Below are 26705 nucleotides of genomic sequence, written 5' to 3'. Positions count from 1 at the left end.
GCTGATCATGGAATGTACTGTTGCTAGGACAACAAATAGCCTCAATTGAAAAGAGCCAATCTCTTTATATTGTAGCAAGACGGTCTGAAAGCTGCTTTGTTGGATGATGTAAAGCGATGTATACAAAATGAGCAAACAGCATAATTCTATTTAGCAAATCTCCACTGACTCCCAAGGCTCAGCCAAAACAGTAAGGCCTTCAGGGCAACATACAATACTCACTGTGAAGTCAGTCTTCTCACAACAGGTGTACCTGCCAGAATGTTTCACAAACAAGAGCAACACAATAGCTGAAGCAACCAATGGGTTTATTATATCTGAAAGAAAATGTTTGGCGAGTTTCACATAAAACCACATCACTGGGGCTTGGATAATTAACACTGGCTGAGAAATATGACAAAATTCATCAATCAGATACTGCACAGGAATGACCAACCATTGCACGGAAGACTGGTCGATTGCTTAGTCACTCATGATAACATTACTGATCTGATGCGATCCTCTTTGGAAGATCTTTTCCTCCAAGTCACTTTCAATGATACTTCCAAATTCCCAGCTGCCTAGCCTTTGGCACTGCATTCACCACATTACAATTACAGTGACTAGTTTTCACAATCATACTTCACCTCCATCTCTGATGCCCGTGACCTCAATACAAGCCTTTCTTCTCATTCACCCTCGTACTTCACTTGGATTGGTCACCATGTCTGCTCCCTTATGTCCAAGGGACACTGATTAGGTTTATGGTGCACAATTGATATAGCTGTTCATCACCAGATCTGAATATTACTCCCTGTTCTACACTGCTGAAATGGGTTGTTTTCAGAATTCTGTTTTAATGCAAGTATTTTGGATATAATTTGTGTGAAACACACAAAACAACTCTCATCAGCATAGTAAGGAGGTAGATTGTATTTTACAAAGCACACTTGTAATTTTAGATCCATGGGCGGCACGGTGGCTAGCACTGCTGCCTCACAGCGCCAGAGACCCTGGTTCAATTCCCGCCTCAGGCGACTCTCTGTGTGGAGTTTGCACATTCTCCCCGTTTCTGCCAGGTGCTCCGGTTTCCTCCCACAATCCAAAAATGTGCAGGTTAGGTGAATTGGCCATGCTAAATTGTCTGTAGTGTTAGGTGAAGGGGTAAATGTAGGAGAATGGGTCTGGATGGGTTACGCTTCAGTGGGTCGGTGTGGACTTGGTGGGCCGAAGGGCCTGTTTCCACACTGTAAATAATCTAATCTTAGCAATGCAAATCAGGAAGTCCTAAGTTCAATTCCTAGTCTGTGCTGAGTTAACTAAAAGACTTGTCTAGTTTTGTTCAAGCCCCCTCCCACAGCTCTTTCCCTAGTATGCTGATGATATCATTAGTGCTGCTTCCTCCACTCATCCAGAATTGAAAAAAATAGTCAATTCTGCATCTGATTTCCATTCTTTATTGATTTTCACCTAGTTCATCTCTGGCTCTTCTCTTCCCTTCCTTGGCTTTGGTGTTTTCAGTTTTGGGGATATCCATTGCAAACCCACCATCTCCTGCAGTTACCTTGATTATACCATCTCGCATCCTGTATCCTGTAAAGACTCCATTCCATACTACCACTTTCTCTGTCTTCAGTGCATCTGTTCCAATGACACCACTTTCCACCAGGCGGCCTCTGACATGAACTCTTTTTTCCTCAATCAAAGATTCACCTTCATCTCAGTCCTAACCAACCCATTTTTCCATACTGTGTACTCACTTCTTCTCCTCACTCCCAGACCCATGATAGTGTTCCTCTTGTCCTCACTTTCACCCCAGCAGCCTCTGCATTCAAAGGATGTCAGTCTACAGCAGGATACCAGCACTGCACACATCTTCCCCTGTTCCCTGTTCTGAGGAAGGGTCACTCCACCCAGAACGTTAACTCTGATTTCTCTCCACAAATGCTGATAGACCTGCAGAGCTTTTTCAGTAATTTCTATTTTTGTCTCCCCTGTCTTTCAGCACTCCATCAGGACTGCTCCCTGGTTCACACCTCTGCCACTTGTAACACTTCCTCAGCCCCCTCCATTTATCCCCTCTGGCCTCGCTGTCCAATGTCCTGAACACTTGTACTTTCTTCAATTTAATCCACCATAGTTGCTGATTACAATGTGGTCTCTTCGACACTAATGAGAATAAATGCAGACTTGGTGATTGTTTTGTGGAACACCTCTATAGGAATGACCCTGACCTTCCATTACAATACACCATCTTGTTCTCATGCTAACAGTTCTGTCCTAGGCCAGCTGCAGTGTTCCAGAAGAACCCATAGTCAGCTGTGGGAATAGCACCTCATTTTCTGCATAGGCACTTTATAGCCTCCAGAACATCAAACTTCAAATGACGATCTCTGCCCCCACTCCTGGCACCACCAGTTTTTGCTTGCATGGGCTTGTTTTTTCCATAATCAATTTCTTTTCTACTATTCATACCTAATATTAACACTTTTGCACCTATATATCATCTCTACTACCATCAGCGCTCCCTCTGACTTCACCATCTGTTCCACTAGTTCTTCCTTCCCTTTTGTCAACAGCATAAAAAGCATCATTATCCAGCTCCTCTGGTTCCAAAGATGAGTCATATCGGACTCAAAATATTAATTTTATTTTTATCTTCACAAATACAGCTTGTCTTGCTGAGTTTCTCCAACGCTTTCTGTTTTTTATGACAAAGGGTTATGATATGGAATGGTTAATCTGAACTAATCTGAGGCACCAGCCCGTTTTGATATCTAACACATCAATGGGTTGAGCAGACAGCAGTTGGATTCTGTCACATAAGATCATAAGACCGTATGAGCTGAATTAGGCCATTCGGCCCAGTGAGCCTCCTCTGCCATTTGATCATGGCTGATATGTTTCTCCACCCCATTCTTTTGCCTTCACCTCATAACCCTTGATCCCCTTACTAATGATGAACCTATCTAGGTGGCATGGTGGCTCAGTGGTTAGCACTGCTGCCTCACAGCAACAGGGTCCCAGGTTCAATTCCAGCCTTTGGCTACTCTCTGTGTGGAGTTTTCACATTCTCCCCGTGTCTGCATTGGTTTCCTCCGGGTGCTCCGGTTTCCTCCCACATTCCAAAGATGTGCAGGTCAGGTGAATTGGCTATGCTAAATTGTCCATAGTTGTCAGGTACATTAGTCAGAAGGGGGGGTCAGTTACTCTTCGGAGGGTTGGTGTGGACTTGTTGGGCCGAAGGGTCTGTTTCCACATTGTAGGGAATCTAATCTAATGTAATCTCTGTCTTAAATACATTCAATGAGTTCCACAGATTAACCACCTTCTGGCTGTAGGGATTTCTCCTCATCTCAGTTCTAAAGGGTCATGCCTTCAGTCTGAGGCTGTGCCCTCGGGTCCTTGCCTCTCCTACCCAGTCTCTCAATATTCTGTAAGTTTCAGTTAAAGACCACTTCATCTTTCTAAATTTCATCGGGTACAGACCCGCTTCTCATTTGGCAAGCCCTTCATCCCCGGGATCATCTTGATAAACTTCCTCTGGATTGTCTTCAGTGGCAGTATATCTTTCCTTAGACAAACTTGCTCATAACACTCCAGATGTGATCTGTGTATCCAGCCTCAGCCGTATATCCCTGCTCTTGCATTCTAGCCCTCATGAAAGGAATTGTATTGCCTTACTAACTAAGAGAAAGTGAGGACTGCAGATGCTGGAGATCAGAGCTGAAAAATGTGTTGCTGGAAAAGCGCAGCAGGTCAGGCAGCATCAAAGGAGCAGGAGAATCGACGTTTCAGGTCCTGAAGAAGGGCTTATGCCCGAAACGTCGATTCTCCTGCTCTTTGGATATGGAACTCAACTAGCCACCAGCTGTCATCCTGAAACAGACTGCTTTATCCCCACTCTCTGCCTTCTGCCACTCAGCTTCTGATATATAGCCTTGCCTACTTTGTGTTCATAGTTAATATATCTAAGAGTTAATGTAACCCATGTTAAATTACAGTTATATAATAAACCACAACACAGAAACTTCTGGAGAAACACAGCAGGTCAGGCAGCATCTATAGAAAGAAGGCAGAGTTAACACTTCGAGTCCAGTGACCATTCCTCAGAAACGAATAAACCACATCCTATTAGTAAGGACAAGAGCCTCTTCCACTGAGATTTATTCACGATCCATCCTCTTCCACAGATAATTGGTAGCACTGGATTGTGGCAGCACTTTACCCAAGTCACCAGCCACCCATAGTTTGTACCCAGGCATTACATAATATTGTAACATGGTGAAAACAATGGGTTTTTCATCACCGTTATGACATTAACTACATGAAGATTGTACAAAGGAGGAAAGACAGAGAGGAGCTGCATTTTTTAAGGTAATGGAAAGCAAAATGATGGAGAATATGTGACGAGACTTTGTTTCAACACATTAAGTTGGAGAGAAATATCAGATAATGAGAAATGAACGTCTCTTGTGACTTATTTTAAAATACCTTGTCATAAAGCAAAAACTGGCAGCGAATTGCAATTGTTGCAATAACTTACGTTTATTACTTCACAAGAACCACATTGTACACTGAGACGCTACAATGAAAGGAAACTCAACTGTTATTCTGCTTTAGACCTTCCAGCATTCAAATAATACAACACAGAAGGGGAGCATTTGGTCCATCATGGCCATGCTGCTTCTTTGGCTACCTAACTACTCCTGTTTCAGTATGTCTAATGGTTGCTACAAAATAAAGACAACCCATTTACAATAGAGGTAGAGATCACCTGACTCACGTAACACAGCTAGTATACCGTGTACAAATGCATATCCCTAAATATCTTCAGTTTTACACAAATATAATGGAAAAAGGTTGCACTATTATTTGCATATTACAATTACCCAATATTCATGAACAACATGGAAAATATTTCATGGATAAATCAAATTGTTAGGATCCTTGTCTGTTTCACTTTCATCAGTCTCTGCACATTGCATTTCATTCAATATGTCTGAAGTATTTGGGTGCACGTGTGCGAGTTATTGTCAGATTGTCTGGTATCTGGGTGATGATCCTTGGGTGGTATTCTCTCCCTGGCTAGCTGAGGCCATTGACTCCTTTATCTTGTTGTGTTTGAGAGAAATTGGAAAATCTCCTCAGCAGTTGTTCTGTTTATCTCATACTCTCGTCTGCTTTGAGATGATGTTTAACAGGAATACACACATGAGAAGGTCTTTGAAATCATTTATGATCTGCTTAGAGGTCGTTGGCTTAGCAGTCTGCAAAATGCTGGCAATCTCTTCTGGTATGTGTAGGGTTACCAGTCCAAGTGTTAGACTTACTTCATTCCTGAAACATCGATTTTCCTGCTCCTCGGATGCTGCCTGACCTGCTGTGCTTTTCCAGTACCACTCTAATCGTTGCTCTTGCTTCATGTGTGTTGAGTGGATTTGCTTAATGCCTGCTATCTGGAAGTCCAGATCTGCATTCATCCCATTGCATTGGGCTCTCAGTTTCATTTGTCTGTTGTTTCATCATCAAGTCTCAATTGTTCCTTTGAGGTTATTACTTTTGGGTCCCCACCTTGAGCCACATGTTGTATGAAGCACTCCTGTCTAACACGTTGCATTCACTTGGTGCTCTCTTTCTGTAGCCATAATTGGAACAATCACAAGCCATTTATCACCTTTAGGCATGAGGATGCCAACCTGTTGTGTGATATAAAGTCATTCATCAGAATCATTATCATCATTCCCTTTTGAAATACCTGATTGGACCTGCCTTCACTTACAATTGTCATGGCCCAACTACTCATTGAATGAAAATGTTGTTGTTCCTTCTTTTCAGTAAAATATCATTTATATTACTTTAAATTTGTGTCCTCTCATTCTTGATCCTTTCATGAGTGAATATTATTTTCTTACTTACTTTGTCTCGACCTCTCATGATGTTTTTGAATACTTCTGTTAACTCTCCTGTCAGTCTTCCCCTCTTCAAAGAAGACAGTCTGAATTTTTCCAATGTATCTTCATAACTGAAATTCCTCATTCCTGGAGCCATCTTTATAAAGAATTCCTTAAAATAAAACAGAATTCTGGATGATGGAAATCTGAAATAAAAACAGAAATTGCTGGAGACACCCAACAGGTCTGGGCAGCGCCTGAGGAGATCCTTTTGAAGGGTCACTGGACTCGAAATGTTAACTCTGCTTTCTCTCCACTGATACTGCCAGACCTGCTGAGTTTCTTCAGCAACTTCTGTTTCTGATCTATAATTCCCTGCTGGGGTATACTTGGCTTTCTATATTTTGTTCGCAGTAGGATACAAAGTTGTGTCCATTATTTGTTAAATAAAACCTACAGTATTAAATCAATTAAAAAAACTGGGGAAATTTCAATCCATTTCCCATTTGATATTAGCTCTGAGACAAATGCTATTATCATCATGAAATTTACACATTAGATAGCTATTATTTTAAGGCTGAAGTACTGAGCTTAACCACTACCTCTAAATTAATACTGGTAACTCCAAACAGTGATCAATGTAACCTTTCTATAAGCATCACTTGACTCAATACGTTAACTCTATTTCCCTCTTCACAGATGCTGCCAGATCTGATGAGATTTTCCATCACCTTCTGGTTTTATTTCTAACTAAACTATATGTTATTTGAAAGATCAAGGGACATTCAGAAACACTTAAAATTCAACCACAAGAGGAAACAGTGACTCCAATTATTGTCCAATATCAAAAATGGCTGCTATGAATTATTAACGTTTGCGGAATGACAGATCTCAAAATTTACTTTATTTCCACATGAGTCATTAAAGGGAAAACGTTTACATGAGAGATCACACAAATATTGACATTAGCATTCCACCCTTTAGAGCATGACAGCTATTTACTCTCAATTTTAGATGTTGACTTCAAAGCTCATTAATAGCAAGGAAGAATTCCTAAGGTACAATTCATTGCATAACTGGCAATCTGAGGTAAGGCTTCTGATTATTTATACAAGACACTTCAGTACAATTCGGGGGGTCTGGCCAAAATGGTGCAAATGATCGGGGGGATTTAAAACGAGTTATATACAAAACTATTTGCCGTTATGTTTTGTGCCATGTTTTATGCTGTTTTGATATCTCATACATTGCAATTTGCTGGAATCTAGACCTGAACATGAAACTAGCTGTTCATGGTCATTTTCAATGTTTTAATAATTATTTTTCTGAGATAAGCCAATAAATACTTGGGAAAATAAAGGAACAGTTATGCTCAATTACCTTACTGGACTGGGCTGGTTTATGGAAGATTGACTTGGAGAGAAACTTTCAGGTGTCTGCTGCACTTGCCCTTCAGCTCCTAGTGATCATGGTTTTGGAAGGTGCTACCAAAGGAGGTTTGGCAAGTTACTGCAGTAAATCTGTAGATACCATGGGCTTACAAGTCAGGGCAGCTAAGGGTAGCTGCAGATATGAAAATTGATGTAAGTCAGACCAGGTAAGTACAGCAGCTTTCGTTCCTTAAAGACAGAAGTGAACCAGATGGGTCTTTACAATAATATATGGTGGTTTCATGATTTATTGACTGATTTTAAATCCCACCATATCATGGTGGGGTTTGAACTCATGAACCCAGTGCATGAGCCTGGTCCTCAGGTTATCACAATACCATTGTCTCTCCATTTAAAATGTATGTCTGTTTAAAGGTTGTATTGGTGTAGCTTTTGAAGAATACGGATGGACATTCTACTTTAAACACAGTCTAGTGTATACCATCATGAGGAAGTATATGATGGTTGTCGACTGCTACACCTCTTGTGATGCAACACAGTTTCATAGAATCTCCACTGTGTGGAAGCAGGCCATTCAGCCCATTACTGCTGAAAATGTGTTGCTGCTTAAAGCACAGCAGGTTAGGCAGCATCCAAGGAATAGGAAATTCGACGTTTCGGGCATAAGCCCTTCATCAGGAATGAGGAGAGTGTGCCAAGCAGGCTAAGATAAAAGGTAGGGAGGAGGGACTTGGGGGAGGGGCGATGGAGATGTGATAGGTGGAAGGAGGTCAAGGTGAGGGTGATAGGTCATTCAGCCCATTACGTCTACACTGACAATCTGACCCACCTCTATCTCTTTAACCCTGCATTTCCCAAGACTAACCCACCTAGCCTGCACATCCCAACACAATATGAGCAATTTAGCCTGTCCAATCTACATAAACAGCATATCTTTGAACTGTGGGAGAAAACTGGAGCACCCAGAGGATCACCCAGACATGGGGAGAATGTGCAAATTCCACACAGTCAACCAAGGTTGGGACTGAACCCTGGTCCCTGGCACTATGAGGCAGCAGTGTTAACCACTGAGCTACTGTGACACCCACACAGCTATTGGATCATGAGGTACATTGTCTTAGGCTTATTCATTTTGAAATCATAAACACAGAAAGGTTAAAAAAAACTCTAAACAAAAAGAAATCAACCAGATTAAAAATAAGTGGATCTGTCACACCGAAGAGCAAAGGTTCCTCCTGTAGTGGAACCTGTGGAAAGTTTGTTCTGGGAAGTGACCAAATCTGAGACACCAATTAAACTCTAGCCCATAGAACATGGGTGAAATAAACACTTAGATACATTTTCTCCCCAATGTTTGTTTGATTACAGACAGGTCCATTGGTGAAATACAGAATGATTGCTTGTGGGGATCTGGGAACATCTCACCCACAAGTGACAATATATCCAAACAAGTCAATGCTTGAGATTGTAAAACCTTTTCTTACTGAAACTGTAAAGGAACCCTGGGGTGCTGCAATATGATTAAACAAAAACAACCCACTGGTTTATAGAGGTACAGCTAACAGGGGTCAAAACAGTAAAACAGGAAACATAAAATTAACCAATAATCCCATCTATACTCGGTACACACTCTAATCCTTGAGGTTTCCATGGTTGCAGAAGGCCTTGAGAATGCCAGTGGACAATTGGCTCCCACCTCAGAGCCACCTGAGTGTAAAGTATATAATGATTGAGAGGCAAGGCAGACCAGAGTGACCACTCTGGGGCTATAACCAATCCAGACCTCCGGGAGGTTACTGGGAAACATGGTCATTCTTGTTCCCAGCAGTCTCCATTGACATTTCAAAGATTAAAGGTTTCCTCTTGCAGAAACTCTCATTACTGCTCAAACCAGCATGAAGAATGCCCCAGGGAACAGCACAGCCAAACACAATGACACTTGGCCTGGTGACCCAATACAGCACTTAAACTCTTCCCTTGCTGAGACTGTTACAGAATAAGCTGGGAACTGTGAGTGTATTCAAAGTTTAGATTTTCTTGGTCATTTTTTACACCTTTCCCTTCACTTCCCTGTGTCAGCATGTTCCTGTTTGGAGTGCATTTCAGTCAAGTTCAGATACACTTTTGTCACCTTCAAAGGGTTAATAGTTGGCAAATAAATATGCAAGGTTGGCTGTGGATTTCAAAATTAAGTGTGACATGACAATTAGTCATGGCACATGCCAACATTCCAATGGTGTTGTGCAATGTATTTTAATCTTTTGTAAATGGTGCCTTTGCATAAAAGCACAATTTAATAAATCAGCATGTAAAGTAAACTTATGTAAGATAAATTTACAGATAGGAAATGTACTAAATGTTTTGTTCTCTGCTGTAAATTTTTTTCTAATTTCCTGTTCAGGTCTGACAGTCCGGTCAATTTTTCCTGATAGTACAAATATTCTTGGGACAAAGTGTAAGTTTTCAGAATTTACACCATGAGAAAAGCTCATCCATAATCAAATTCAACAGTGGATCATGCTTGAGTAGCTGAATAATCAGTGCCTGTCCTTTTGCCAACTTATTCTACAAATACAGAGGAGACTCAATTATCTAGCATTCGATTATCTGAATTTTGGATAATCCAAACATGATTGCAAGGTCCCAAGGCTTGGCTAAATTGTTTTCTCCAGCATTCGATTATCCAAACATTCAATTATCCGAACAAAATACTGTCTGCCTATGTCGTTCGGATAATCAAGTTTCCTCTCTACATCTTATAGACCACGCAGCAAAGCTGACCTATTTTCTACTATTCACACCTGCCATTAACACCAATCTTGCATCTCAATCTCTCCTTTACCAGCATCATTACCTTCTTTGTCTTTTGCTTTAAGCACCCTCACCCCTCCTCCTCGATTCACCCCTCTTGCAACTTTGTCAACAGCATGAAAATAAAATTTACCAGCTCCCTTCAGTTCTGAAGGACAGTCATGTTAGAGATAAGACATTAACTCTGCTTTTCTCTAATGTTCAAATGTTTCCCTCTCCATTGATACTATAACCAGATCTGTTGAGTTCGCTAGCACTTATTTTTGTCTTGGATCTCTAGCATCCGTAGTACTTTGTGTTTATTACCATATTAATCTGTGCTGTAAAATTCTATGACTCATAACAGTTGACTTGCCTACGTCTAATAAATGCTGTCATGGTTGAATAACTATTAATTATTTTAATTGATGTAGATTGGAATTAGATTTCAGGTTCGACTTAAATATCCTTTAATTCCAACCAGCTCTGTAGATAATCAATATCTGAGTATCACCGTCACATTCTTACGTTATATCCAAGTCAATTACGTTTTTTTTGATAGCCATTTGATAACATAATTCCAACATTCATGAATTGTTTCTAATTCTGAGCCATGTATTGCCATCAGTATAATTAGGGATGGCAGACAGGATTAATTTGATGAAGCATTGAGGTAATTATAAGTGCCCAACCCAATTTCACAATTTCTTTTCCTCCATAAGTAATAACATTCAAAAGTCCTCGTAGCTCAGAAAATATGGGAGAAGTTTTAGCTAAAAACCCATATCAGCAGGCTTATTTCTAACTGAGAATGTAAACAAAATCATGATATTTGCTGTCTGGCCAATGGAATTACTGCCACAGGTAGAAAGTCTATCAAAGGTTAGAATTTCCTGAGAGGAGGTAATTAAAAGGCTATTTGTTAATTTTTAAAAATTATTTCATAACTCGCGGGCTTCACTTAAAAGGTCAGCAATCATAGAATCCCAATGGTGTGGAAGTAGCCTATTCAGTCCATCAAATCTACACCGACTCTCCAAAGCGCATCACACCCAGACTCACCCTATCCTATCCCTGTAACCCTGCATTTCCCATAGCCAATCCACCTAACCTGCACATCTCTGGGCACTATGTGCAATTTAGGAGATAAAAACAATGACTGCAGATGCTGGAAACCAGATTTTGGATTAGTGGTGCTGGAAGAGCACAGCAGTTCAGGCAGCATCCAAAGTGCAGCCTGAAGGGCTTTTGCTTGAAACGTCGATTTTGCTGCACTTTGGATGCTGCCTGAACTGCTGTGCTCTTCCAGCACCACTAATCCGCTATGTGCAATTTAGCATGGCCAATCCACCTAACCTGCACATCTTCGGACTGTGGGTGGAAACCAGAGCAAATCCACACAGATATAGGGAGAACATACAAACTCTGCAGAGTTACCCAAGGTGGAATTGAACCTGGGTCCCTGGCGCTGTGTTGTTGCAGTACTAACCACTGAGCCACACATTCCCTAGTTGCCCTTTGAACTGAATGACTTCTAGACCACTTCAGAGGGCAGTTAGGAGTCAACTGCAGGAATATGGAGTCATGTGTAGGCCAGACCAAGCAAAGATGGCTGATTTCCTTTCCTAAAGGACATTAGTGAACTGAATGGTTTTTTTCTGACAATCAATAATAGTTGTCATAGTCATCATTACTAAAATTAACTTCCAATTCCAGATTTATTAAATGTGTTTAAATTTGACCAACTTCTGTGAAGGTGATTTGAACCTGTTGCTTTATAGTTTACTATTCCAGCAAAGTTACCATGACACTTTCCTTGCTATTTGTCTATATCTTTATATGCTTATTTGCTGATATTAATTGTGCACAAATTTATTTACAAGTTGTTTCCGCTAATGGCGCTTGCTCGAAATACTTTGAGCAGGTTCTGAGAATTAAGTTGACTTTTTTTTAACCTTAAAAGCTTTTTGATAGTTTTTGAGTGGATTTCTTTAAAACGGCAAGGCATTAACTATTGCACTCAAATGATAATTCTGCATATTTTCGAAAAGTCATTTTCAGTAATTTAAAATTAAGTTACTTCAAAGCAGTGGATTGATCCAAATTATTTGTGACAAAGCAATTTTCAGATCTAATGTGAATTTTGAAGAAATCTGGATGTAAACCACTGAAAATTCTACCCCAAGCGCGTGTAAAGCTCTGCAAACTCAGTTGGCCTGCAGGATTATGTTCAGTCATCACCCTCTGTCTAGGGGGCACATGTCACTTACCCAGGGTCATCGGCTTTAGATGCAATATGCAATAGCTAGGAAGCAGGAACTGTAAAACTATGCTTCCCAAATGCTTTCCCTCTGTCACTCCATTTTGAGGCTTGAAAATATGTGTCCTTTCGGTGAGGACTGCAAGAATTGGGGGAGGAGCCTGAGTGAGCCGGGGCCTGTTAGAGCAGGAGCCCAATTGTTATAATTACAGCGACAAGGGCAGTCATTGCTGCCTCAGAACTCGTGACTCCACTGGGATCCTCACCTCCACTTTGTGAGGCCAGATCCTAAATTATGAGTAAAAGTGACCATAAGACCATAAGACATGGGAGCAGAAATTAGGCCAGTCAGCTCCTGGAGTCTGCTCCGCCATTCAGTTATGGCTGATAACCATCTCAACCCTATTCTCCCCCTTTCTTCCTGTACCCTTGATCCCCTTGATACATAAGAGCCTACTTATCTCCATCTTAAATATACTCAATGATCTGGTGTCCACAATCTTCTGTGGCAATGAATTCCATAGATTCACCACTCTCTGGCTGAAGAAGTTTCTTCTTATTTCTGTTCCAAAAGGTCTTCCTTTTACTCTAAGGCAACGCCCTCAGGTCCTAGTCTCTCCTACCAATGGAAACACCTTCCCAACATCTACTCTGTCCAGGCCATTCCGTATTCTGTATATTTTAATTAGATCCCCCTTATCCTCCTAAACTCCAATAAGTGAAAACTCAGAGTCCTCAAACATTCTTCATATGTAAAGCTTTTCATTCCTGGGACCATTCTCGTGAACCTCCTCTGAATACACTCCAGGCCAGTACATTCTTTCTGAGCTTCGGGACCCAAAACTGCACACAAAACTCCAAATGTGGCCTTACGAGAGCCTTATAGAGCCTCAGAATTGCATCCCTGCTTTTGTATTCAAGTCCTCTCAAAATAAATGCCATCATTGCATTGGCGTTCCTAACTACTGACTCAGCCTGCAAGTTTACCTTGAGAGAATCCTGGACTAGAACTCCCAAGTCTCTTTGCACTTCAGACTTCTGAATTTAGAAAATAGCACACGCCTCAATTCTTCCTACCAAAGTACATGACCTCACACTTTCCACATTGTACTCCATCTGCCACTGCTTTGCCCACTCTCCTAACCTGTCCAAATCCTTCTGCAGCCTCCCCACCTCCTCAATGCTACCTGTCTCTCTACCTGTCTTTGTATCATCTGCCAAGTTAATGTGCTGTAAATGATTGACCTGGTTAAGGCAACACAGAATGAAGTGTCTGCAAGGATCCTTCTGCTGGATAAGGCAAGACCCTGTCTCATTTGAAGCATATGAAGATGTAAGTAGAAAAGATAAGGCTATCAGTAGAGCAATGATTTACAGAATGCTGTAGGTCTGCCTGTGTCCAGGCATGGATGATGAAGCATGCCAGACATCAATTCCATTCCCAAGCATATTCTCTTTGAATCAAACAACCTAGTGTTACTTCTAGGCCCAAGATAGGATTCCCATCAGTTCTGATCTGAGTTAAAAATCACACAACACCAGGTTATAGTCCAGCAGGTTTATTTGGAAGCACTAGCTTTCAAGGCGCTGCCTCTTCATCAACTGGTTGTGGAACAGAATTTATAGCAAAAGGGCTACAGCGTCATGGAGTTGTAATGATATATTAAACAATTTTAGTTAAAACTTTTAATCCAATTCTGATCAGGCCAGTGAAAAGTAATGGGTGAGGTTATTGGATAGCAAGTTGGGTCCAGTTCATCAAGCAAGCTTGAAGCTACACTGACTGCATTGAACACATCATAACCACGCAACTGAAACATGCAGTTCAATCAGGCAAAGAAATCTCATGTGGAGAGACACATCTCAAACCCAAACTCCAACTAACTAGTGCCGGCAGCTTGTGACATGACCCAGAGTAGCCAAAGTAATGGGCTTCTGTCATCGTGCTGCCGAAAAGATATTCTTTGATAGCTGTTGCCGTGTTCTGTTATGCTGCTTAGCCAATTTCCAGGATCCCCACTGCTCATCCCAAATTCACCCAAATTCTCATTGAGAGGCATTCCCAGGGAGTCTGAGTATGGTCAAGCAGTAGTAGCTCATAGAATACTCCTGGTGTGTTATCTGAAAGCTCACCACATAGTTAAATCTGGAATCTGGGAGACCCTAACTCAATGGCCAGCCCAATGGGAAACCTGGCAAGGCAGATTAGTAACAGTCCTGAAGCAATCTGCTCCAGAGTGGCAGTCAGAGAGAGAGAGAGACTGGTGACAGTCCTGAAGCCATCCGTTCCTGCGTGTGTGTATGTATCAGAGAAAATCTGGCGACAGTCAGAAAGCCATCTGTTCCTGTGTGTATCAGAGAGAGAGAAAGAGACCGATGACAACCCTGAAGCAATCTGCTCCTGTCTGTGAGTCAGAGAGAGAGAGAGACTGGTGACAGTCAGGAAGCAATCCGCTCCTGTGTGTGAGTCAGAGAGAGAGAGAGAGACTGATGACAACCCTGAAGCAATCTGCTCCTGTCTGTGAGTCAGAGAGAGAGACTGATGACAGTCAGGAAGCAATCTGCTCCTGTGTGTGTGTGTGTGTTAGAGAGAAGGGGACGGGGATTGGGCCATTTTCCTTGCCAGAAGAAGCGCGCGATTCGTGAACGTGCCCGTCGCAAAGCGCGTCCTCGACCGCCCAGAGTTCACCTCCTGCGTGGCCCCATTCACAGAATGTTGCAACATTGCGGCTGTGGCTTGGGATCCCGGTGATGGCAACATTGTGTCTGCAAACTCATCAGGAGCCAGTGCTGGCGTTCGCCTCATTTTGTAGCCGCTTCTGTAAGTTACCGAGTGTCCCTAAATCTTTACTTTGTGTCTGTGTGATTATGTATCTGTGTAGAAATGCCTCGCCTGTTTACTACTGAAGGCAGCGCCTTGACACAGTCCTTTCCTCCCCAGCTCCAAGGCTACACTGCGGGACAGTTTCCAGGCAGGAGGGGATGCTGAGGGATTGATTGATCGGGAGCAGTGGGTTTAAAGATCCGTGGGGAGCTCTCAGTTCTCCAGGTCAGACTCCTGGAGGGGAGATCAGGGTTAGTCTGAGACACGTCCAACCTGTTAGAGGCTGCAGAGATCCGCTGTGGATCTCCCCTGCATTCTCCCACTTTGACAAGCTCCCTCAGTTGTGATGTTTTTATTTATTTTCAAATTTCTTAACGAATGCGTCAAGGCGAGTTTCAGAATACAGCGAGTGTGTGTGGAATGTCTGTTTGAGAAGGCTCCTTTCTCCCTCTCTCTCCTGTTGTTCCTGAATATATAAACACTGAAGTTCTGGCGAGTTTTGAGAGCAGGAGAGTGAGCTGATCACACTGTTAGCAGCTCGTCCGTGCTTTCTTCAGCGTTTGACTGACTCTTGGCGTTTTATTCAGGGAGAGTTGGTATTTCTGAAGTTGGAGTGTGTTAGTGTGTGTGTGTGTGTGTGGGGAGAATCTTTCTGGAGAGTACTCTGAGGAGCCAGCTATCCAATGACACCGGGGGAAGCTGCCGATTGTATGTGGCGTCTTGCCCGAGTTTTATTCTGGATTCCAGAAACTGGGAGTGAGTGAGTTCCTGAGGGACGTGTGGTATGTCGTCCCGAGTCTCTCGCTGGAAATAAATGGGTTTGGGCGCCTTCCTGTTTGTAACCTCCAATTTAATCCGTGGTTTAAATACGACAGGCTATTCTTAAGCGATAATTAGATCACCTTGATCAACATATACCCCTCACAATCTCCTCATAAAACTATCTGTTGTCAAATCATCACACTGGATCGCGAATTGTCATTTGTCAGAGAGAGAGAAAAAAACACTGGGCTAGGCTACAATCTTAAATCCCACCGGATGAAGGGCTTTTGCCCGAAACGTCGATTTTCCTGCTCCTCGGATGCTGCCTGACCTGCTGTGCTTTTCCAGCAACACATTAATCTAGACCCTGATCTCCAACATCTCCAGTCCTCACTTTTGCCTAAGACCTTAAGGGTTTATTTTAACATAATCGCCATCAGAAATGCTGAAGTCGTTTCAAAACTCACCCTCCAGCTGTTGAAAGGGTGTGAATATAAACATGTTTTTTTTAAAATTCCCATAGTGGGAAGGGTCCGCTCCCTGAATTCCGGAGGAACGCCGTGTTCTCTGAGAGGACGCAGACTCCTCTTTCCCCACCCTCATTGGCGTTAATTGGACGCAAGTTTTCCTTCTGCGGGTAAACCACACTCGGTTGGGGACCCAGTTAGGCACGGAAAGGATTCCTGTGGCGCGCATTATGTTATTTTATTTTCTACACACTTTCTCTAATGGGATGTGGGCGTCACTGGTAAAGCCAGCATTTACCGCTCATTCCCTCACCCCCCCTTGAATTGAAAAGCTCGCTGAAGTCATTTCAACCTTCAGTCCACATTGCTGTGGGTCTGCAGTCACAAATAGGCCAGACCAGGTAAGATTTTAATCCCTAAAAAAGAGCCAGAGGGCTTTAACCACAATCAATGTTAGCTTCAAGAACATGGTGGAGAAACTCAGCAGGTCTAGCAGTGTGGTGAGAGAGAAAACAGAGGCAAAGTCTGGAGTCCAGTGACTCTTCATCCTCTCCATCACTGCCCTTCACTTTCAATTCCTGATGCATAAAACACTGGTTGGACCTCAACTGGAATATTGGGTCCAATTTGTAAGCCCCACGTTATGGGAAAGATATAGATGCATTGGAGAGAATGCAGAAGTGATTTACAAGATTGCGTCCAGTGATGAACTTCAGTTATGAGGGTATGGACAGTCCCCAGGTTGTAAATGAATTCCATTCCTGAGTAAGTTCATAAGTTGATTTGTATGTTCGTCAGAACACAATATCACAGAATATAAAATGGCCATTTCTGAGTAGGGTTAGGATCTCATTCGTAAGGACAAGCATTTGTAAATCAGGGAGCGCCTGTAGATTGAAAAAGTTTTAAATTAGATTCCCAACAGTATGGAAACAGGCCCTACGGCCCAACATGTCCACAACGACTTGGGTAATCCACCCAGACCCATTTCCCTACCCAACATTTACACATGACTAATGCATCTAACACTTTGGGCAATTTAGCATGGCCAATTCGCCTGACCAGTACATCTTTGGACTGTGGGTGGAAACTGGACCACATGGAGGAAACCCACACAGACACAGGGAGAATGTGCAAACTTCACACGCCTGAGGCAGGAATGGAACCTAGGTCCCTGGCTCTGTGAGGAAGCAGTGCTAACCACTGAGCCATCATGTTGCTCCTAATCAAAAGTTGGACTGTTCTCCTTGGAGAGAAAGCAGCTGAGAGGAGACCTGAGAGAGGTGTTCAAAATCATGAATGGGATGGAGGGAGTAGGTAGGGAGAAACTGTTCCTACTCAAAATAGAAAAAAGAATGAGCGGGCATAGATTTAAATTAATGCACAAGTGAAGTCAGGTTGATGTGAAAAAAAGTCCTTTTCATCCAGTGAGTAATTAGGCTGTGGAATGCACTGCCTGGAACTGTGGTGGAGACAGGTTTAACTGAAGTATTCAGGATGGTTATTTGGGTAGAAATGATGTACCAAGGCAGGAGGTTAGGCTGGGTAATGATTGTTTGAAGAGCCAGTGGATGCACGATGGGCCAACTGGAGACCTCCTATGCTGTAACAATGCTGGGATTTATTAATTGAATTTAAATTTCTCCAAATGATGTGGTGGGATTTGAACTCTTGTCATTAGACCATTAGTCTGGGCCTAAAGATCACAATAATATCAAAATATTACAAATGCTGGAAATCTGAAATAAAAACAGTACGTGTTGAAAACACTCAACAAATCCGTGCAGTGAGCAACAGGATCAATGTTTCAAGCCCAAATTGACTACAATTTTTTTTCTGAGGGTGATGAATCTGTAGAATTCTTCACTGTAGAGGACTGTGGGCGCTGTGTCATTAAATATATTCAAGGTTAAGAGAGACACATTTTAATTAGTAAGGGAATCAAGAGTTATGGAGAAAAGACAGGAAATTGGAATTGAAAGTTACTTGTTTGTTCTTTCATTGATTCATGGGATGAGGACGTCACCCATTCCAGAGGGCAGTTAAGAGTCACCCACATTGCTCTGGCTCTTGATTCACAAGGTCAGACAAGGTAACAGTGACAGTTTCCTACCCTAGAGGATATAAGTGAACCAGATGGGTTTTTCCCGACAATCAATAATTGTTTTATTATTATTGTAAGACTCTTAACTCAGGATTCCTTATTGAATCTGAATTCCACCTCTGCCATGGTGGGATGTGAATCCAGGTCCCCAGAACATTGCCTGGGTCTCTGTAGTAACAGTCCAGTAATAATATCAATAGGCCATCACCTCTCCTCCATCAGAGCAGCCACAATGTCATTGAATGGTGGAGCAATGGCTGAACTGTTTACCTCTGCTCCGATGTTTTATGGACTGATCTTCGAGCATCTTCTGTTTTTACCACTGGATTGCTAGGCCAGCCAAACTACTCTCTCCTTCTCGCTGTTGTATGTAGAACAGGCTGTCAAGCATCTCAGTAGAAGTAAAGAAGTTGCAAGTGGAATATTTAATTTATGCCTTTTAGAAATGAAGTCGTTGGGTGTGCCTAGGCTGGTACCGAAATTATGTAGTTTGGGAGGAATAGATTGAGGCGAATATAAGATGTTGCATCTGGAAAAATAAATTGTGGGAAGTACTGCATGGTTGGCAAGCTTCCTACTCAATGATCTGTTGCTAATTTGATGGTAGAAGAATGTGAAATATTTAAATGACAATAATATACATTTATACAGTGCATTTAACATAATAAAACGCCCCCAGATGTTTCACAACAGCATTATTAGGCAAAAATAATTAACACTGAGCCAAAGAACAAGATATTAGAAGGGTGACCAAAGTTTGGTGAAAGTCATAGAGTCATAGAGATGTACAGCACGGAAACAGACCCTTCGGTCCGACTCGTCCATGCTGACCAGATATCCCAACCGAATCTAATCCCACCTGCTAGCACCCGGCCCATATCCCTCCAAACCCTTCCTATTAATATACCCATCTAGATGCCTTTTAAATGATGCAATTATACGAGCCTCCACCACTTCCTCTGGCAGCTCATTCCTCTGAGGTCTCTTTTATATCTTTCCCCTCTCACCTTAAACCTATGCCCTTTAGTTCTGGACTCTCCCACCCCAGGGAAGAAACCTTGTCTATTTATCCCATCCATGCCCCTCATGATTTTATAAACCTCTATAAGGTCACCCCTCAGCCTCCGACACTCCAGGGAAAACAGCCCCAGCCTATTCAACCTCTTCCGATAGCTCAAATCCTCCAACCTTGCCAACATCCTTGTAAATCTTTTCTGAACTCTTTCAAGTTTCTCAACATCCTTCTGATAGGAAGGAGACCAGAATTGCACACAGTATTCCAAAAGTGGCTTAACCAATGTCCTGTACAGCCGCGACATGACCTCCCAACTCCTGTACTCAATACTCTGACCAATAAAGGAAAGCATATCAAATGCCTTCCTTGCTAGCCTAGCTACTTGCGACTCCACTTTCAAGGAGCTATGAACCTGCACTCCAAGGTCACTTTGTTCAGCAACACTACCTAAGACCATACCATTAAGTGTATAAGTCCTGCTAAGATTTGCTTTCCTAAAATGCAGCACCTCGCATTTATCTAAATTAAACTCCATCTGCCACTTCTCAGCCCATTGGCCCGTCTGATCAAAATCCCGTTGTAATCTGAGGTAACCTTCTTTGGTGTCCACTACACCTCCAATTTTGGTGTCAACTGCAAACTTACTAACTGTACCTCATATGCTCGCATCCAAAGCATTTATGTAAATGACAAAAAGTAGAGGACCCAGCACCGATCCTTGTGGCACTCCATTGATCACAGGCCACTATGTCTGATAAACAACCCTCCACCATCACCCTCTGTTTTCTATCTTTGAGCCAGTTCTGTATCCAAATGGCTAAGTTCTCCCCATATTCTATGAGGTCTAACCTTGCTGACCAGTCTCCCATGGGGAACCTTGTCAAGTGCCTAACTGAAGTTCATATAGATCATGTCCATCGCTCTGCTCTCATTAGTCCTCTTTGTTTCTTCTTCAAAAAATTCAATCAAGTTTGTGACACATGATTTCCCATGCACAAAGCCATATTGACTATCCCTAATCAGTCCTTGTCTTTCCAAATACATGTGCATCCTGTTCATCAGGATTCCCTCCAACAACTTGCCCACCACCAATGTCAGGCTCACTGGTCTATAGTTCCCTGGCTTGTCCTTACCACCTTTCGTAAATAGAGGCATCACATTAACCAACCTCCAGTCTTCCGGCACCTCACCTGTGACTATTGATGATACAAGATCTCAGCAAGGGGCCCAGTAATCATTTCCCTAGCTTCCCACAGAGTTCTCGGGTACACCTGATCAGGTCCTGGGGATTTATCCACTTTTATGTGTTTCAAGACATTCAACAGTTCCTCCTCTGTAGGTTTACGTCATGTCTTAAAGGAGGAGAGACAGACCATTGCTAATTTTACCAAATTTGTTGATAGGATGTAAACATCGCTGGTGAAGCCAGAATTTGTGGCACACCCATTATTGCCCTGAAGGAGGTGGTGGTGAGCTGCTGCCTTGAACCATTGCAGTGTTCCAGGTTAAGGTACACCCACAGTCCTGTACAGACGAGATGATGGAGTGAGGCAACTGTGAGATGGTCAAATGGTCAAAACTGGAGAGGCAAGACTCCAAAACAAATGCTAGCATCCAAGTTCAGTGGGAAGAGAAATGCAATGTTGACCTCTATTTCAAAGAAAATGGAGCATAAAAGTTTTGTTAAAATATACAAGACCCCTTCTTGAATTATATGAATACAGATATTTCGGCTATCCTAACAAGGGCTTTTTTTTAAATTGAGAATACGAACCTGGCTGGTCCGGGCCCCCTTGGGAAAGGAATCCCACACAAATATGGGTTTTGTTACATTTGATGTTAACACATTCCGAGCATATATCTCACTATCCAATTTCTATGTTATCTGCTGTTTTTTTTTCTTTTTTTTTCTTTCTCTTTCTCTTATTTGAATAATGTAAGAGACTTAAATATACACTCTGGTTAGTTGTAGGTTAGATTAGTAGTTAGTTGAGTTTTGTTTTTTTCTCTCGGTATTTTTCTTTTGTTAAATTTTGGTTATATCAATGTTTGTACTTGAGAGTTTCGTTTATTTTTGTAAACTTGTAAAAATGTTAAATTTCTAATAAAAATATCTATTAAAAAAAACTATACAAGACCCTGGTCAGATCACATCTAGAATACTGAGAACAGTTTTGGTCTGTATGTCTAAAGAAAGGCTGGTAGCCCAGAGGAAGTTCACAAGTTTAATCCTGAGTAAGGAGGCACTTTCTCTTGAGGAGAGGTTGAGTAAATTGGGCCTCATTGGAGATTAGAAGAATGATGGGTAACTTTGTTCAAATGCACAAATTTCTTAGGGAACTTGACAGGCAAATGTGGAGAAATTGTTTCCTTTTATGGGTGAGTATAGGCCCAAAGAAGAAGGCAGGGTTGTTAACTGTGTTAGTGTTTTCAGTGTTGAGAAGGACAGATGCTCAATCAGTAAGGAATTTTGGGGAAAAGGCAGCAAACTGGGATTGAGGATTATCAGATGAGCCATGATCTCATTGAATGATGGGCTGAATGACATATTTCTGCTCCTCCATCTTGGCAAATTTTCAGAGAGTTGTCAATCTGGAGGATGTTACAGAGACAGGGAAGAGTGAAGCTGTAGTATGATTTTAACTCAGGATGAGAATTTTAATTTTGCAGGTAAACGGTAGGTCAGTGAACACAGCTGATCAGTGAAGGGGATTTTGCACAAAGTTGTATGTGGTCAACAGAGTTTGACACAAGTTTGTTTACCACATTGACTTTCTGATTATAATTCTAACATAGTTTGTTCAACATTTGAAGACCTAGGATTGAGCATCCCACCCCCAAATTTTCCTGATTCTATTGAAATTTCTCCATCACTGAAGTAAAAAAGAAAACTAGCTGAGTCAGTTAAGAGAGATCATGGGGACTCAGTACTCAACCAGAAATGGAGAAAGTGAGGACTGCAGATGCTGGAGATCAGAGCTGAAAATGTGTTGCTGGAAAAGCACAGCAGGTCAGGCAGCATCCAAGGGGCAGGAGAGTTGACGTTTCGGGCATGAGCCCTTCTTCCGGATTCCTGAAGAAGGGCTCATGCCCAAAGCGTCGACTCTCCTGCACCTTGGATGCTGCCTGACCTGCTGTGCTTTTTCAGCAACACATTTTCAGTTCAACCAGAAATGGTAAACCAAGCATCTCAAGGTACTCTCTCGTGATGTTTGTTCATGGGTTACTTGTCCAGATCTTTAGTACTGTGGTCACAGTGATGGTTCTTATTGAACATCTTTAGCTGGTATTCCAAAATCCAGTATCTGGCTGAGGTCAGTTGCCAATATGATGTATTGTTCAAAATACCTCAGGTAAATAGAAACAGTCAGAACATGGGACAAAGAGCAGAGGTTATCCATATAAAGAAACACTGCAAGTTATCTTACATATTGTCCTGATGGTGAAGTTATAAATCACTTAAGCAGCAACCCTAATGTGCACATTTTATACCAAAGTGAAGCCAAATGTGAGAAATGAATGTGACATTTAATGTAAAATTATTATTTGTTATTATTCCTGGTCATAACAGAACTGGAGGATTTTGCCTTTAAAGCTATGATTGAAGTTATGGAACATATCAGATGCAAGTCAAAATAAAATTAAAGGATGCAGGAAACAAACTGAAGGTCCATCAGGAGTGAATTACTGCAGCTGCTGGAAAACAAGAAATGCTTGAAATCACAGTGGGTCAGGCAGCATCCATGGAGAGAGAGAGCAAGCTAGATGACTATTCATCAGAGCGTCCAGTACTGGGAAGTGAGGAGATCTCACGAGCAGGTTCAAGTTTTGCCATGAGGGTTGGTGGGCAGGGAGAGGCTGCCTGGGGAATTAAACCGTGAGCAGGTTTGACACTTGTTGTGTAGAGGAAAGGAAAACATGGAGAAGCATTTTTTTTGTTTACGGTGAAGATCCATCTATAGGGAGAAAAAAAATGAAGTCAAGATTTTTTCTCCCTAGATTCTGGCTGACTAGTTGTGTATTTTCAGCAAGTTGTATTTGGTTCAGTTGGAAGAATTTTAAATTTTCTTGTCCACGAGCAAGATAACCACAACAGGTACTGTTTCAGTACTTTTATACTCCTTTCCTGTTAAAGACCTTGCACTCCCGGAACAGCTTTTCTGTGCATGATTTTTGACATATTCTTAGTGCCAGTGTTTACAAAGGCCATTCCTGATGTCTGTCATGGCATTGTTGCATGTCTCCAGACCCCTTCACTGTAGAGATGTGCAGCCTTTTGTTCAATTCTCTTGACTGTCTGCCTATCTTGTTAGTTCCATATCTATCAAATTCTCTCTGTTTTTCCAGCCTGGTCGATATTCCTGTCTGAAACCTCGGCTCCTCTGTCCTTCCTGGTGCTGGCCTCCCAGCTACTTGTTCTAAGCGTGATTCCACTTCCTCTCCTCTATACCATGGCTCCCAAACCCAATCCGTGAGTTAAATCCTCAGAAGCCTCTTCTTGCTCAGCAATCCTCATGGCAAAACCTGAACCTCTGCATGAGATTTCCTCACTTCCCAGTACTGGGAATGCTGCATCTACAATTCTTTTAAACTTTTCACTGCCCCATCTCTAGCAGGTTTCATCACTTGTAGCTGCTAACAACACAGGCCGGGAATTGTTCATGCTTGGGATGAGCGTAATAAATAAAGGAAAACAGATCTGCTCTGCTGGTATGTGACAAGTTGCAGTGATCTCTTCTGGAGCTTCAACTTAAATTACATTACCTTGTTGATGACTTGGGTGAAGTCATATAGAGTTGTGCAGCAAAGCCTTGCTAATACCACAAAGGGCAGCAGCTACAGTAGGGAGGTTACTCTGGGAGGTTACAAAGGAGCATAGATTCTGTAAGCGGACAAAACTGTGGCAAGAGAAGGTCAGTGTTGGCTGACTGCAAAGTCTTGTGTTTTAGATCCAATGACAGCATGGCTGAATGTCTTTTAAATGGTGGGAAACTCCAAACTGTGGGTGAGATTTCAATCCCCTCCAATTACGATGGGTCTGAGTCAAACTGTTACCAGTCACCAGCTATGAGGGGAAAAAAAACAGTTGTTTTTGCTAATGGAGCAGAAATGAGATTAGCTCTTTCAAACCAGTGGTATTGGTGTGGTATATTAGTGGCCTCCTTATGTGCCTGAAACGTCGATTTCGCTGCACTTTGGATGCTGTCTGAACTGCTGTGCTCTTCCAGCACCACTGATCCAGAATCTGGTGTTTTTAACTCTATGACCTGTCTTCCGATACCTAGTCTTCCAGTTTGTGTTTAAGTGCTTCGAATAATCCACCAATGCTTTGCCTGTCTATCATGTGCGAGGATGGTGTGTGCGTCTTCTGTACCGTTTATTGTTTTAATCCTTCTAATGCACTCTGTAAACATGTTTCCAGAAGGCAGAATAAGGCAATGCAACAGTTCATAACATTTGGTACAAGTAGCCACTCCTTAAATCTAGGGACTGTTCCGAATGACTGAATTTGGTGGCCTTTGCTAATTTGAGCATCACTAACCCAGCTCTGAAATACTCCTTTTGGGAGTGAAAGGCAAATGAGTGCAGTTGGCTTGAGCATTTAGTATCAGTGATGCTTATTGATACATCTAAAAGACTGATGCATTACTTTGCAATATATATAATGTTCTGTTATTTCAGTTCAGCCACTGTTCTGTTCAATTAGAAAAATACTTCGGGAAACAGAAAACCTTCAGACATATGTTTAAAAAGAAAGCAGTCTCGTGGATTCAGGAAACACATTAGAACTGAGAAAGGACCATTGACCTGAAACATTAACTCTTGCTTCTCACTCTGCAGATCCTGCCAGATCTACTGAATCTCCAACACTTTTTGTGTTTATTGCCTTTGCTTTAACGCTGGCTGTTGAAAGTGATTGACTTTCTGCAGTTTTGTTGCATTTATGGATTTTTTTTAGCAATGCCTGACTTCATGATGTGCTGCAGCATAGAAATCATTTTCCCAAATTCATTATCAAAAGAGTATCTGAACCAGTTAAAATCTGTTTAAAAATTCACAGACAGTAACAAAGGCATTCCAAATGGGCAGAATGCAATGTGGGACTATTGCTAGCTTAGTTTCTCTGCAGGAGTTTGTGTTACAGTACAATTAGCTAAATTCTTATTGGGTTTGCATCTGAGTTTTGAACAATTTAAATAGTATTAGATATTGTAGTTGGTAATGAAAAGTCTTGAGAAAATATAAGAGAAGCTCTTTGATTTACCACATGGGAAACATGAGTCTGTTAAGATTCTTAACACCATAATCAAATGTTGAATGGAAAAGCAATAACAGATTTATTGGCTGGTTCCTAGTGGCATTGTTAATTTGAAGTCTGAAACATATAGAAACATAGACTTTAGGTTCAGGGGTAAGCCATTTGACCCTTGAGCGTGCTCCATCATTCAATATGATTATGGCTGATAATCAAGCTCCACATTCTAATTCCGCCCTCTCCCATATCCCGTGATCCCTTTAGTCCCAGCAGCCAAATCCACCTCATTCTTGAAAACATGTAATGACTTGGCCTCAACCGCCTTCAGTGGTAGTGAATTCCACTTGCTCTATTTAGCTGTAGAAGGTGTTTAATCTCGCTTTCATATTTGGGGATATTCTTCATACAAAACATTGTATTGAATGCTGGGATCACAATTTAGGAAGTGAGTAGAGAATCCAGGGACAAGGGACTTAAGTTATGCTGAGAGATTTGCGAAATTGGAATTGCTGTCCTTAGAGCATGGCAGAGTAAGGGGGTGATGTAATCAAGCACACAACATTACGAGGGGTTCTAACAAAATAAAAGGGGAGAAGTTGTTTCTATTTCGCAGAAGATTGGTAACTAGAGGACGCCAATTTAAGGTGGTTGGCATGAAGATTCCGGAAGGGATACAGAACATTTCTCATAACAGAGTTGCTGTGATTTGGAACGTGCCGCCTGAAAGGTTGGCGGAAGCAGATTGAGCCATAACTTCCAAAAAAGTGCTTGGTATATTTTCTAAAGGGAAAACCAAAAGGGAGGAATAGAACTAATTGGATAGATGGGCTGCATGGACTTTGTCCATGTTATATGATTCTGTGATATGCTCAGATGTAGATTTCATGAAGTGGGAGAATACAAACTCATGCTTTCTAAAACAAAATTGAAACACTTTTAAAATTCTGATTTCCTATCTGAATA

The 26705-nt window shown here is 41.9% G+C and overlaps 1 protein-coding gene across 3 annotated transcripts in view; it reads left to right on the top strand.

Annotated features, from left to right (window-relative positions):
* Positions 1–14899: 14899 nt before the first annotated feature.
* The window catches only part of LOC132819345 (FERM domain-containing protein 6-like), a 72421-nt gene continuing 60615 nt past the window's right edge, over positions 14900–26705 (top strand). For all 3 annotated transcript variants that reach the window (XM_060830803.1, XM_060830800.1, XM_060830802.1), the window contains exon 1: positions 14900–15135. The gene's annotated coding sequence lies outside the window, so the exon portion shown is untranslated. The remainder of the gene's footprint in view (positions 15136–26705) is intronic.

This window comes from Hemiscyllium ocellatum, chromosome 10, assembly GCF_020745735.1.
Source record: "Hemiscyllium ocellatum isolate sHemOce1 chromosome 10, sHemOce1.pat.X.cur, whole genome shotgun sequence".
Classification (NCBI taxonomy): domain Eukaryota; kingdom Metazoa; phylum Chordata; class Chondrichthyes; order Orectolobiformes; family Hemiscylliidae; genus Hemiscyllium; species Hemiscyllium ocellatum.
Note: the sequence above shows the minus strand (reverse complement) of the source record. Positions and strands in the feature narration are given on the sequence as shown.